This window comes from Oryza glaberrima, chromosome 9 (genome assembly GCF_000147395.1).
Source record: "Oryza glaberrima chromosome 9, OglaRS2, whole genome shotgun sequence".
Taxonomy (NCBI): Eukaryota; Viridiplantae; Streptophyta; class Magnoliopsida; order Poales; family Poaceae; genus Oryza; species Oryza glaberrima.
In genome coordinates this window covers 11,161,621-11,174,341 of record NC_068334.1, presented here as the reverse complement: position 1 = coordinate 11,174,341, position 12,721 = coordinate 11,161,621, and the positions used below count along the sequence as shown (strand labels likewise).

The following is a 12,721-nucleotide window of genomic DNA, read 5'->3' as shown; positions in this document are numbered from 1 at the left end:
GCCTAGTTTAATTTGTTTTTTTCAACCTGTAAAAGTTAAATTATAACTTGCAAGTTTGTAAAGTGATTTATTATAAACTAGTATGGTGGCCCGCGCAGATTGCACAGCTAGCATCATTATATTTTCTATCATATAATAACATATATTTTCTCAATGTATTTTTCAAATATATTAAAATGACAACATAATTTTATATTTTGTATTACCTTTACGAAACTACTAATATATAATATTCATATTGTATTTTATATACGTGTTAGTTATTAATTATTTTTAATATCAAATTTTATTTATTTGTAAATTATATTACTATATGGACTCTAGGCTCTTCTTCTAATATTATTAATTTTTAATTCTGAATTTTTATTATTTCTAATTGTATTTCTATGTGGACTCTAAACTCATCTTTCGATATTCTTTAAATTTTTAATTTTGAATTTAAGTTAATTCTAAATTGTATTCTTATATTGACTTTAGACTCTTCTTCCCATGTTTTTTTAATTTCGAAATTTAGTTATTTGTAAATTGTATTTTTATACGAACTCTAAACTCTAATTTTAATTTTATTATGTTTATTCTGAATTTTAGTTAATTTTAAATATTTATATGAACTCTATACTCTACTTCTAATATTCCTTATTTTTAATTCCGAATTTCTATTGTTTCTCAATTGTATTTCTATATGGACTCTATACTCTACTTCTAATATTCCTTATGTTTAATTCCGAATTTCTATTATTTCCTAATTGTATTTCTATATGGTCTCTATACTCTACTTCTAATATTCCTTATCTTTAATTCCGAATTTCAGTTATTTCCTAATTGTATTTCTATATGGACTCTAGTCTCCTCTTCTAATATTCCTTATTTTTTAATTCCGAATTTCAACTATTTCTAAATTGTATTTCTATATGGACTCTAATCTCCTCTTCTAATATTCCTTATTTTTTAATTCCAAATTTTAGCTATTTCTAAATTGTATTTTATATGGACTCTGCTTTTTCTTTTTCTCCGATTAATATGAGAATTTCTAGGCCATGAGAGCGAACGTGGAGACTCCTTTTTCTATTCCTTTAATAATATAATAGATGTGCGATGCATGTCCAGCAGCCGAAAATATCCAATAGAGTAAAGTGTACGGGCAGTCCTTAAACTTGTAGGGGTGTCTCATCTAGATCCCTAAACTCTCAAAATGCATATCCAAGTCCCAAGACTTGTCATAGTGTGTCATCTAGGTCCCAAATCACCAAAACCCTTCAGGATCCTACGTGACATTAATGTGGCATGCCACACGGACATGACGTGGCATTATTTTGGCTGACAAATGGGGCCCATTTAAAATTTTTCCTTTTTCTTTTTTCTTGTCTTTTTCCCCCTTTATTCTCCTTTCTCTGTGACCCGAGCAGAAGAAAGGAGAAAAAGAAGAATGAGAAGAAAACGGAAAAGAAAAAGAAAAATAAAAGAAGAAAAAAAAGAAAAGGACATGTCACGTCCATGTGGCATGCCACATCAGTGCCATGTAGGATCCTAGACGGGACGTGTCGATTTGGGACCTAAATAATATACTTTGACAAATTCTGAGACCTGGATATGCATTTTAAGAGTTTAGGGACCTATATGACACAACCCTACCAGATTAAAGACCGCCAACACACTTTATTCTATCAAATACATATATTTGTCAAGTTTGCAATAATTAAAACTTAATTAATCATGTGCTGACAGCTAACTTGTTGTTGCCCGTCGTCGTCCTCCGATCCGTGCCTACCTTGTTGTTGCCCGTTGTCGTCCTCCAATCCACGCCACCGCTGCTTCAGCCGCCTCTCCGCTCGTTGGCCACTGTCTCTTCGCTTGGACGCCCCGCTATAGTAGAAGGAGGGGAGGGGACGGGCAAGGAGGGGGGAAGGGGAAGTAGGTGGTAGAGAGGGAGAGGAGCTCGAGGGAGAGGCCTTCCGTGGGTCGTCGGCTGCGGCCGGGGCAGCGACCGTCATGGCGCCGATGCTCCATTTCCTCCGCTGATGTGAAACAAAGAGAGGAGAGAGAAAAAGGAGAGATGAAAAGTGAGAGGAGAGAGACGTGGGACCCACTATATAGTGACCTGCCTTGTGGAGTATGTGGCTAACAATATTCTTGGTCTAGGTGTAAAGTAATATTCGGTATATTGTTGTGTTGTACTGCTGTAGTACTAAGTGAGATAAGCGAGAAAAAAAACCCGTTTACCCGCTCCGCTTACATCCCTAGCCCTAAAAAAGAACATTGCCTCGAAACAACAAGTCTTCACGAGCTGAAGGGTAAAGGACTAGTAAGCTGGACAGCGTGCTGTAGCGGAGACTGTGGAGTGCTGCCAAAGAAGTTCTGAGAGAAGTGTGCTCTGGAGACTTTTTCAGCTCGAAACGTGTACTAGTGTACTAGTAAAGAACTAGTGAGACACCGTTTTTGTGTATAGTACTGCTGGTAGAGTTCCAGCCAATAAAGAAGTTGTGAGAGCCGTTTTCTGGAGACTAGGGGCCTCTTCACTTTAATATTATGAATTTAGATATATAAATATATTCAGATTCATCATATTAGAATATGTCACATTAATCCTAGATTTATTTTTTATAGAAGAGAGTGAGTACTAGTTTCATTCCATATAAAGCAAAAATAATATAACTGTTTAAATTCGTACTACAAAACGTGGTGGTTTGCTTTTAGACGGATAGAGTAATTTGTCCGTAGAAAAGAACCTAACACCAACTAGAGCAGGTTTTATAGAATGGATAGTTTGCCACGTATAATTTTATCCATGTATATAAGATAAAATAGATATTTAGACTATCTCTAGCGTACTAACCCTATGATGTAATTTTATTTGTTTGTCCAATTCACTTTTTATTTTATTTTATTTGAAGTTTGTGTGAAAGTTATCACTCTATGAAAAGTGATATACCTTCTCCTTTTCTCATTTCTCTCCTCCACTTCATCATCCAATCTCATTTGGTATCTTTTAGGGATAATACATTAAGTATTATATTACTTGTTTTTAGAGATGTGACATATTGTTTTGATTCTGTCCTAGAGCAGAATCACAGTCGCATCGCACGCACCGAAGCACGCGGCACACCGCACCCTCAGGCAGCACGCCACTACTCCGTGAGTCGCAGACACCCAACGAGCCACGCGTCCATAAAGCTAGCGCCCGCAGGGAAACAACAACTTGCCCCTGGTGGTTTGACCCACCCAATACAGCTGCACTACCATACGCTGGACCAAGCCCGTTCCATGTTCCACCGAGCAGCGAAACGGAAAGCCGCCCATCGAGAGCCCACCCGAGTCGAGTCGTGCGCGCGGCGTCCCAGCTCTACTACACGTACGTGTGTCGCGCTGCCGCGCGCGGCGGGCACGCGTCGCTGCGCCGAGGCCCGCGTGTCGCGCTCCCGCTCCTCCCACGCATCTCCTCTACTCGCGTAACGTACGTACGCCGCCTCCGACCACCGCGGGAGGGCGGGGCGGCCTCGCGGGGTGGATCGATCCACGCAAAAGATGGCATGGCTGATGGCCCCTGGCCTTCCGGTGCGCCGATGGGCGCGGCGCGGCGCGGCGCATGCGTACGTGACATCACCGCGTAGTAGTGCAGTGGGCTCTCGCTTTCCACTACTCGTGCATGCAGACGCAGGGCATGGGCCCAAGGTCATGCAAGTTTCAATTAAAGTACGGCTGCTACCGCTACCTGAGAGAAGTGTGTAGCTTTTTGTCCCAATATTTTGCTCGAGTTGGCCTTCTGGGACCCCACCAGTCAGCGAAACGCATAGGGATGTTCTGGTCGAGATGTGCTACTGTATTGGGGGGTTCCGAGAGACATGGGGGAATATACGGTGTTGGAAGGAGCCAAACTACGCGCGCACCGAGATTCCAAGAACAATCGACTCCTCTTTCCGCACGTACTGGGCTGGGCTGGATACAGGCGAGACATAGACACGTACTACTACGTGCATAAGAGAAGACTTTTCTTTGTATGGGGAGTACATCTTGCTCGCCGAGCAACGATCTGCTTTGACCGCTTCACCATGGGATCGATGAAATTTGAATGATCATGATAGAAGCTCGTAGTTTTAGGCTGTGTTTAGTTTCACGTTAAAATTGAAAGTTTGACTAAAATTGAAAGTTTAAAGAAAAAACATTAAAAGTTTATGTGTATAGAAAAATTTCGATGTGATAGAAAAGTTGAAAGTCTGAATAAAAATTAAGAACTCAGGTCGGCCTTACATGAAAAAATTGTGCAGCCTCAAAGCAAGTAGTCCGTATATTAGCTTTGCTAGTCCTCTAAGAGATATGGGAAAAAAATACAAAAGAAATTTCAATTTTAACATTATTAAGAGATCTCAACATCCCGCCTAACCAAGATAAAAGAAGAGGGCAAAACACGGGTCCTTGCAATGGCTAGGGAACTCGCTACTACTCCCTCCATTTCATAATATAAGTCATTTTAGCTTTTCTCAAATTCATATTGAATCTATATATATATAGATTTACTAACATCAACATAAATGTGAAAAATGCTAGAATGATTTACATTGTGAAACAGAGGTACTTGTTATCTTAATCACTAGCCCACATCTCGGGACCTAACTTGTACATGTTCTTACAGTTTTTATTTGCATACAGTTTTTTCCTACTCTATTCATTTAAATTGACGGCTAGCCGATTTATTTTGAAAAACATTAACAAATTATTAATTAATTAGTCTAAAAAACATGTACAACAATTAATCTCGTCTTCACCAAATAAAATAATCAGTGGAGACTGAGATTGAATTAACACAAACTAAAACATGAGTGGCCAGTTTCATCATATCTACAAACCAGAAATTACTTATACAGCTAATATAATCTTACAGTAACGTCTAATACGGAGTACTTCCAAAACCAATTCGGTTCATGTCGCCACCGCCGACCGGCCAGAACTACTGTACTACAAAGCTACTCCTTTCGTCTCATAATATAAGATATTTTAACCTTTTTTACATGTATTGTTTGACCATTCGTCTTAATAAAATTTTTTTAGAATTATTATTATTTTATTTGTGACCTACTTTATTATCCAAACTACTTTAAACATAACTTTTTGTTTTTTATATTTGCACAAACTTTTTAATAAGACGAGTGATAAACAGTATAAATAAAAAATCAAAATTATTTATATTATGGAAGGGAGGGGGTGCACTCTTTCCAGTTATGTTCCCCACCCTTGGGGCTTGGGCAGACGAATGGCAATGTGGCCTTGGGAGATCTTGCATTATTCTGGGTGGAAACAAATATATGTTGTTTCCTGACTTGGTTCCAGCCGTTTCTTCAGACCTTTGACACACCTGAACGAACTCAAATTCATTCGGAATATCATAATTGCTGTGTCCTGTGAGTTTAACATCCTGATGCTAGTTATATTGTCTTTTTTTTTCGTGAATATATAGTTCGACAATTTAAGGGCTTTTTTGTTTTATAGAAATTTTAAAGTATTTAGATTTCTCAGGATTAATTTCTATGGATACTATTCGGTTAATATAAATGTAGATATAGTAAAAATAAAAGATTTTTTTCTTTTCCACACGTTGTATAGAAAAAAACATAGAAAATTTTCAATCCACTCAAATCTCTTGAAAAATTCCTATATATTGGAGTGTGCATGTATTCCTATTTTCCCCATGGGTGAATAGCTAATTTAGTACCTCAAGTTTCATCAAAGGCTAAATTTGATCCTTTAGATTTCATTTTATCCACATAGGTCGTCTAAATATTTATTTTTGTTTAAAATCATCCTTGGGCCCACTTAATATGCCATGTGGCTATTTCTATTCAATATTTCTGTTAGAGAATGTCTCTTTTGCCCTTTAGTTTGTACAAACTATACACTAGAAAAGATAAAACCAAGATAAATAAACAACATTGCAGATATATTTCTCATTATTTCAACATGTGCACATGAAACTTAAGCAATGGCTATCGTATACACTTGTAAGTACATAATTTATTTTCATTTTACATAAATTACTGTGTATTATCTATAAAACAATCATTGAATGCAATTTTTTTTCTTATATATGTGAATGAGGGGGGTATAAGTATCATTTATCAAGAAAGTTGTTGTTATATTTAGCCATGTGGCTTCTAAATGGGTTCCAGGATAAGTTTGAACTAAAATTAGAACTTAAAGGACTAATATGGATAAATTGAAACATTAAGAACTAAACTTAAGCTTTAGATAAAACTTGAAGGACCACTTTAGCTATTCACCCTTTGCCACTTTTTCTATTCCCGCGCATTGAAATTCCTCTAAAATGAACAGGTCCTAAATATAAAATATATATATTGGAGATGATCTCCACGATGACATATTTGAGAATGGATGAGATTTAGAAGATGATCCCCACAATAATTTAGCAGGAGGCTAGATTTAGAAGTTGAAATAGAGTTGATATACACCTATTAGTTTCTTAGTTTCTATTTGACAAATATAATAGCATTTTTTCTATTATAAAATATAATTGAATTTGATATATATATATATATATATATATATATATATATATATATATATATATATATATATATATATATATATATATATATATATCAGTACTCTTTAACTTCTATTTGTACCGGTACAATAGCGTTTCGTATTTAATTAAATCGATCAACGCACATCAATATATATCTTTTCTCTCTCCCTTTAATAACATATGTGGAAATGTGTTAACCTACATAGCGAATATTTGTGGGTCCTTTTTCAGCAATCTTATAGTAAGTAATTAATAGATACATGTCATCAATTTTACCACCACAGTACCACCTCGGCGAGACCACGTAGGTGAAAAGAGTGAGTCTAATGGCTGCCTGTTTGATTGGCAACTAAATTTGTCACATCTTAACTTTTAGTTACATGGTCCACATATCATACACTCTATTTTATTATCAAATTTATCTAAGTTTAACTTATCATTTTGTTTATCACAAAATTATAAAACCTTAGCCACCTTAATAAAAAATAATACGTGGAACATTATTTCTCAACCAAACATGCTCTAAATATAAGTATGCTGTGATAAGTTGATTAATCATACTCAGGTATATAGAATATACAAATAAGACACTGCCCTACATGTACAGCTCGCTCATGAAAAATAATTAAGTAAGATTATATATATATAATTGTCTTCGGTAGGTAGGCTTACCAATTGTAGCTAACAGCCTGTTTAGGAGGTCTTAAAATTCTGAGAAACAACTAATTGATAACTAGCTTCTGATAATCTAAAAAAGCTAGGTTTCCTAGCTTTTGACTTCTATATTTTCTGGATTCTATAACTATAGATTCTTAGAATCTAAACTAAAAGCTAAACTGTGTAGGGAGTTTTTAATTCTAAAAGATACTACACAACTAGAAGATCCCTAGACAGGCCCTATTAGCATAGCTAATAATACAGCCAGCTACTGACTATATAGATTTTTATAGTCTATATTTCAACCCACTCATATAGTTGTTAGTTTTCCACTATAATAAACATATGGTCCATCTGTCTTTTACAGATTTATTTTTTGGTTTTTTTTCTAAACCAACTGTAAATTTATAGATAAATTCATAGACTGTTTCTCCTCTCTTTTCTCTCCTCTCTCGTTTACTTTCTTACAGAGACGTCCATTATGCTTGCTCTAAGCCCCTGATTAGGCAGGCCAATGCCGCCGGTATTCGATTCGACCGGCGCGCAGCGCGCGAACTCGAACGGCTCGGCTCGGCGCGCGCGCGCGCGCGAAGCGGTCGCGGATTCGCGGCGCAGGCGAGGCGGCGGCATGCAAGGGGTCCAGCGCTGCGGGACGCGTGGCCGTCGCCGGGCCACGTCGCGCTGCGGTGGGGGCCGCGTGTAGCGCCTGCGGGCCCCACGCCTGGGCCCCTACCCCCCGCTCGATGTGGCGCGCAGGTGTCCCGCGTGCGTGGCGCGTGCACTGCATGCATGCAATGCAATGCAATACGCTCTCTTCTCCCGCGCGGGCGCGGCCTCCGTTTCGCGACCCCCCACTGCTTCTTCTTCCTCGGTCGGCGACCATGGCTATCTACTACTACCACTACCTCCCTCTTATTTAAGAGTGGCCACCCCCATGTCTTCTCCCAGCTCGTACAACCTCGCATATACTCCAACATGATCCCTCTCTAGCTAACGTAATTCCCTTCTCTTTTCTCTCCGATCCGGCTCTCGTTGTGGTAAGCACTACGTACCATAGTTTAACTGGTAGCTAGCATTGAGTGAGTGGTGCATACATACATGGTCATTAACCTTAACACGTGCCGTTGTTTAACCTAGCGAATAATATTAGCTGCATGGAAAAATATCCGGGCAAAAAATATCTATCTAGCCACGAGCCAACGATCTATCACTGTCTAATAAAAAGGACCAGTATATTTGCCGTACGGACATGCTCTTTGCGTGCCTGCAGCTTCTTCTTCTTCCTTTGCAGTACAGAGTGAAATTGAATCTAGTAGCTTAATTTGTGTGATCAAGCAGCATTAAGTGTTGATCGATCGGAGATGGCGACTCGGGAGGGAGGAGGAGGAGGAGGAGGGCGGCCGCCGCTGCGAGTCGGGCGGACGCAGGAGTACCGGATGGGGAGGGAGACGCAGCTGCTCGCCGCCGGTCAGCCTCTTCGTGCTGTGCGGCGACCGCTTCGAGGCGGCGCGGCTGTTCCGCTCCGGCGGCCTGTCGGTGCGCATGGCCCGCGTCGAGGGCCACCCGGTCTCCATGGCCTCCTGCGCCGTCGGCGACCACCACTGGATGCTGTCCCGGGACGCCCTCGTCGCGCGCCTCGAAGCCCGCGTCTTCGTCTTCGAGATGCCCGGATTCTTCTACGCCGTCGTCGTCCCTTCCGACGCCGGCGTCGGCGGCGGTGGCGCCGAGAGGAAGTGCGCCACCCTCGCGGAGATCTTCTCCCGGTTCTGCTCCTACCACGATCTCTACACCACGCAGCAAGGTATTCCAATTAACATGCAAATTAGAACGCGTGTGATTACAAATTAATCCTACTAGTAAATTACATATTGTGCGATGCGTATCAAATTATCTTCATGCATGCGTGCATATATACTAGGTTGATTACTGTACACAACAACATGTACTAGATCAAAAACATTAGTTAGAGCAGGTACATAGCAGCCTATAAGCCGAATATGATATGCGATGAAAAGAGAAGAGAGAAGAAAGCAAGCTATATATTTATATCTAGCTGTAATATGGACTCTAAGACGTTATGCCCAACATATTACTCCCTCCGTGACTCCGTGACGCCATTGACTTTTTAACAAACGTTTGACCTTTCGTCTTATTAAAAAAAATTATGTAATTATCATTTATTTTATTGTGATTTGATTTATTATCAAATGTTCTTTAAGCATGACATAAGTATTTTTTTTCATAAAAAAATTTGATTAAAATTGAATCAAATGTTCTTTAAGCACGACATAAGTATTTTTTATTTACATAAAAAAATTTGAATAAGACCAATGGTAAAACATTGGTTAAAAAGTTAACGGCGTCATACATTAAAATACGGAGGGAGAGGGAGTATACAGGTATAATACCTGAGACCAGGTATTAATGGTGTAGTATATTTTTATACTTAATTATTGTATGAATGAACTGTTAGAATAGCTATAGATGATTTGGATATAACATTTGACTATACTATTAGGGACAATTGCATCCATGCCCCTGCTTTTAACCCCAACTACTGTTTTATCCTCACTTTGTAGGTTTTGCAATTTTACCCCACTTTTTTAAAACGCCCTCAGTTTTAACACCCGTTAGGTGGGTCCCATATTTTTTTTTTCAGAAAAACAAATAGAAATAAAAAAAATGATTTATGAAATATCAATTTACCGTTCTATCCTCGAGGGAATCGATAAACATCCAACCAGCTCTCCTCTCCCACCGGATTGGTGCTTGCGCGGAGGCGGCGGCGGCGGCCGGGGACGCGCGCGAGGCGGCGCCGCTCTTCCACCCACACGCACGAGGTGCCGCCAGACCGCATCAGCGCCCTGCCGGACGAGGTGCTCCGCCTCGTGCTGTTGCTGCTCCCGGCGCACGAGGCGGTGGCGACGTGCGTGCTCGCCCGTCGTTGGCTCCACCTCTGGAAGGAAGCACCGGGCCTCTCCATGGATTGGTGGGGTTATCAGGAGTTGGACAGGTTCATCAGCTTCGTGGATCGCGTTTTCACGCTCCGCAGCTACAACGCGCCTCTGAATCACTGCCATTTCTACATGTATTTCCTGAGGTTAGTGCCTGGAAGGGAGCGGCTCTTCGTCCGCTGGATCCGGCAAGCCTTGCGCTGCCAAGCTCGGGAGCTACGAATCTGTTTGATACTTACTCCAAGATGCCTAACATGACTCTCATCTCTCAGCACCTCACAAGGTCTAGAGCATTGACCATGGAGGCTAGTATTTGGGATTTTTGTTTAAATTTTGTAATTGCCTATATTTGTGATTCTTTTTTGTTAAAAGTAAAAAACATATTTGGTCAAAATGCTCATCACACAAGCTGAAATCACAAATGGGGGGCAAAATCACGCAAAACTAAAAAGAATGGGGCAAAAATGCAATAACCACCAAGGATATAAATATGTCCTTTTTTAACAACTAGCACCGTTAAAATCAGCTGTTAGAAATGTGGGTACATGGCTGATTCAGATTAAAAAGTGAGGGTAAAACTGTAAACTCTAAAAAGTGGGGGTAAAATAGTAATTGGCTTTGAAAGTGAGCACACATATGCAATTGCCCCATACTATTAAAACTTGCTCTAAGTAGTGATTAGTTTTAACACTGTTGCAGTGAGCCGTGTCGAGTCCTGATTAATTTCTTCGTTTTGTTCTCGATGTTTCGTTCAGGTGAAGACGAAGCCGGCGGCGATATGAACCAACACTCCAACCCGTGGGTGCGCGCCCACGCCAGGATACAGCGTCTGAAGAAGCCCACCTCGCCGGCCGCCGGCGCCGGCCAGGCCACCGCCGACGCGGCGGCCGAACGCGCCGGCGCCGGCGCCATTGTCGGACTCGCGAGCCAGCTGGAGCGCGCCGTACGCACGTCGGCGGTCGTCAAGCTGCTCAGCCGCTCCCTCCTCGCCGGCGCGCTCCAGCCCGCGCGCCACCTGATGATCACCCTCGCCGCCGCCGCCGCCGGCGCTGCCGCCAATAATGCCGCCGGGACCAGCGCCGGCGCCAGTGGCTCGGCGGCGGCGCTGCCGAGCAAGTCGGTCGTGTCCGACCTTCTGGAGGCCATCGAGACGAGCCGTACGTCGCCGCGGCGGGAGGCGGCGCGGAGGACGGGCGGCGGCGCCGGCGGGCCCGGGTGGTGGAGCCTCAACGTGGAGGGCGTAATGCTGCTGCTCAGGGTCGTCCAGGCGGTCAGGGGGCGGAAGCTGCCGGCGCCGGAGAAGAGGCCGCGCGACGAGGCGAGCGACGCCGCCGGCCTGAGAGGCGGCGGCATCATGGGCGGCGGCGGCGGCGGCGCCGCGAGGCGGTGGTGCGGCGGCCGGCCGAAGAAGCTGGGCAACACGGTGGGCGCGTGTGGAAGCTCCTGATCTGAGGCTTTGTGTTAATGTTCCCAAAAGGGAACCGAGAGAGAGAGAGATTATTAATAGGTAATTAAGCGGAGGATTAGGTTAATGATATAGTTTAACAAGTTGATCTGTACTGTTAGATGCATGATCAGGTACTAATGCTTGGTCATAGTGTTTCTTGTTCTGCTTCTAATAATATTCATGAATCGGTGTTTAATTAGTTACTGGTTTTACATTTGTGAGTTGTGACTGATATCCTAAATTAAAAGCGGATTAAATTAAGGCCGCTTGCGTTTGAATCACAACTCTAGCTATTGACGGCTGAAAAAAAGAACGGGTCATTATAGCGTATAATTAATCAATAATAAATTGAGTATTACGGATATAATCAATCAATATTGATCGAGTATTAGGGTATGTTTGGTGGCGAACTCTTCAGAAAAGATTAGCGCATTATTAATTAATAATTAATTAGTATTAGGTACGTTTGGTAGCAACTAAGAATTAATCGAGTAGCAACTTATAAGAGCAAGTGAGCACTGCAATTTCATGATTTTAAATATAGGACACTATAAAGTTAACCAGCAAATAACCATATTTTGTCCCTAAAGATTGATTTTTATGATTTTTATCGTGTTCTATATATAGTTAAAATCATTTTGTCTCTAAAGATTGATTTCTATTTTTTATCGTGTTCTAGATTTAAAATCACGAATATTTAGGGGTATTTTGTCCCTAAAGATGATATTATCGTGTTCTATAGTTAAAATCGCGTTAAAATAACAGTTTCCTACCATAAAATCTATCATATCCAGTTACACATTCTTCTTCCGAGTTTATGTGTGAGGTTATTTCCTCCGTCACATGAAAACCAACCTACCACACTTGATGTGATATATCCTAGTAGAATAAATCTGGATATATTTTTATACAAATTCGTTGTTGTAGGATACGTCATATTCAGTCATAGATTCGTTTTTTTTGGACGGAAGGAGTATCTCTTAATTTCAAATGGTTCATCATCTCTCACTTTTCTCCTTCACCTTGTCACCCAATTCTATATCGTATCTTAGAGGCAATATATAGAACACTGTATTAATTGCTCTAAGAATAAATCAAGAGCGGAGTTTAAAGTAGAGTTGTGCAACA

General features: G+C 41.1%; 1 pseudogene; it reads left to right on the top strand.

Annotated features, from left to right (window-relative positions):
• The first annotated feature begins 8,553 nt into the window (after window positions 1-8,553).
• On the top strand, window positions 8,554-11,593 carry LOC127783514 (uncharacterized; annotated as a pseudogene).
• The last annotated feature ends 1,128 nt before the right edge of the window (window positions 11,594-12,721 follow it).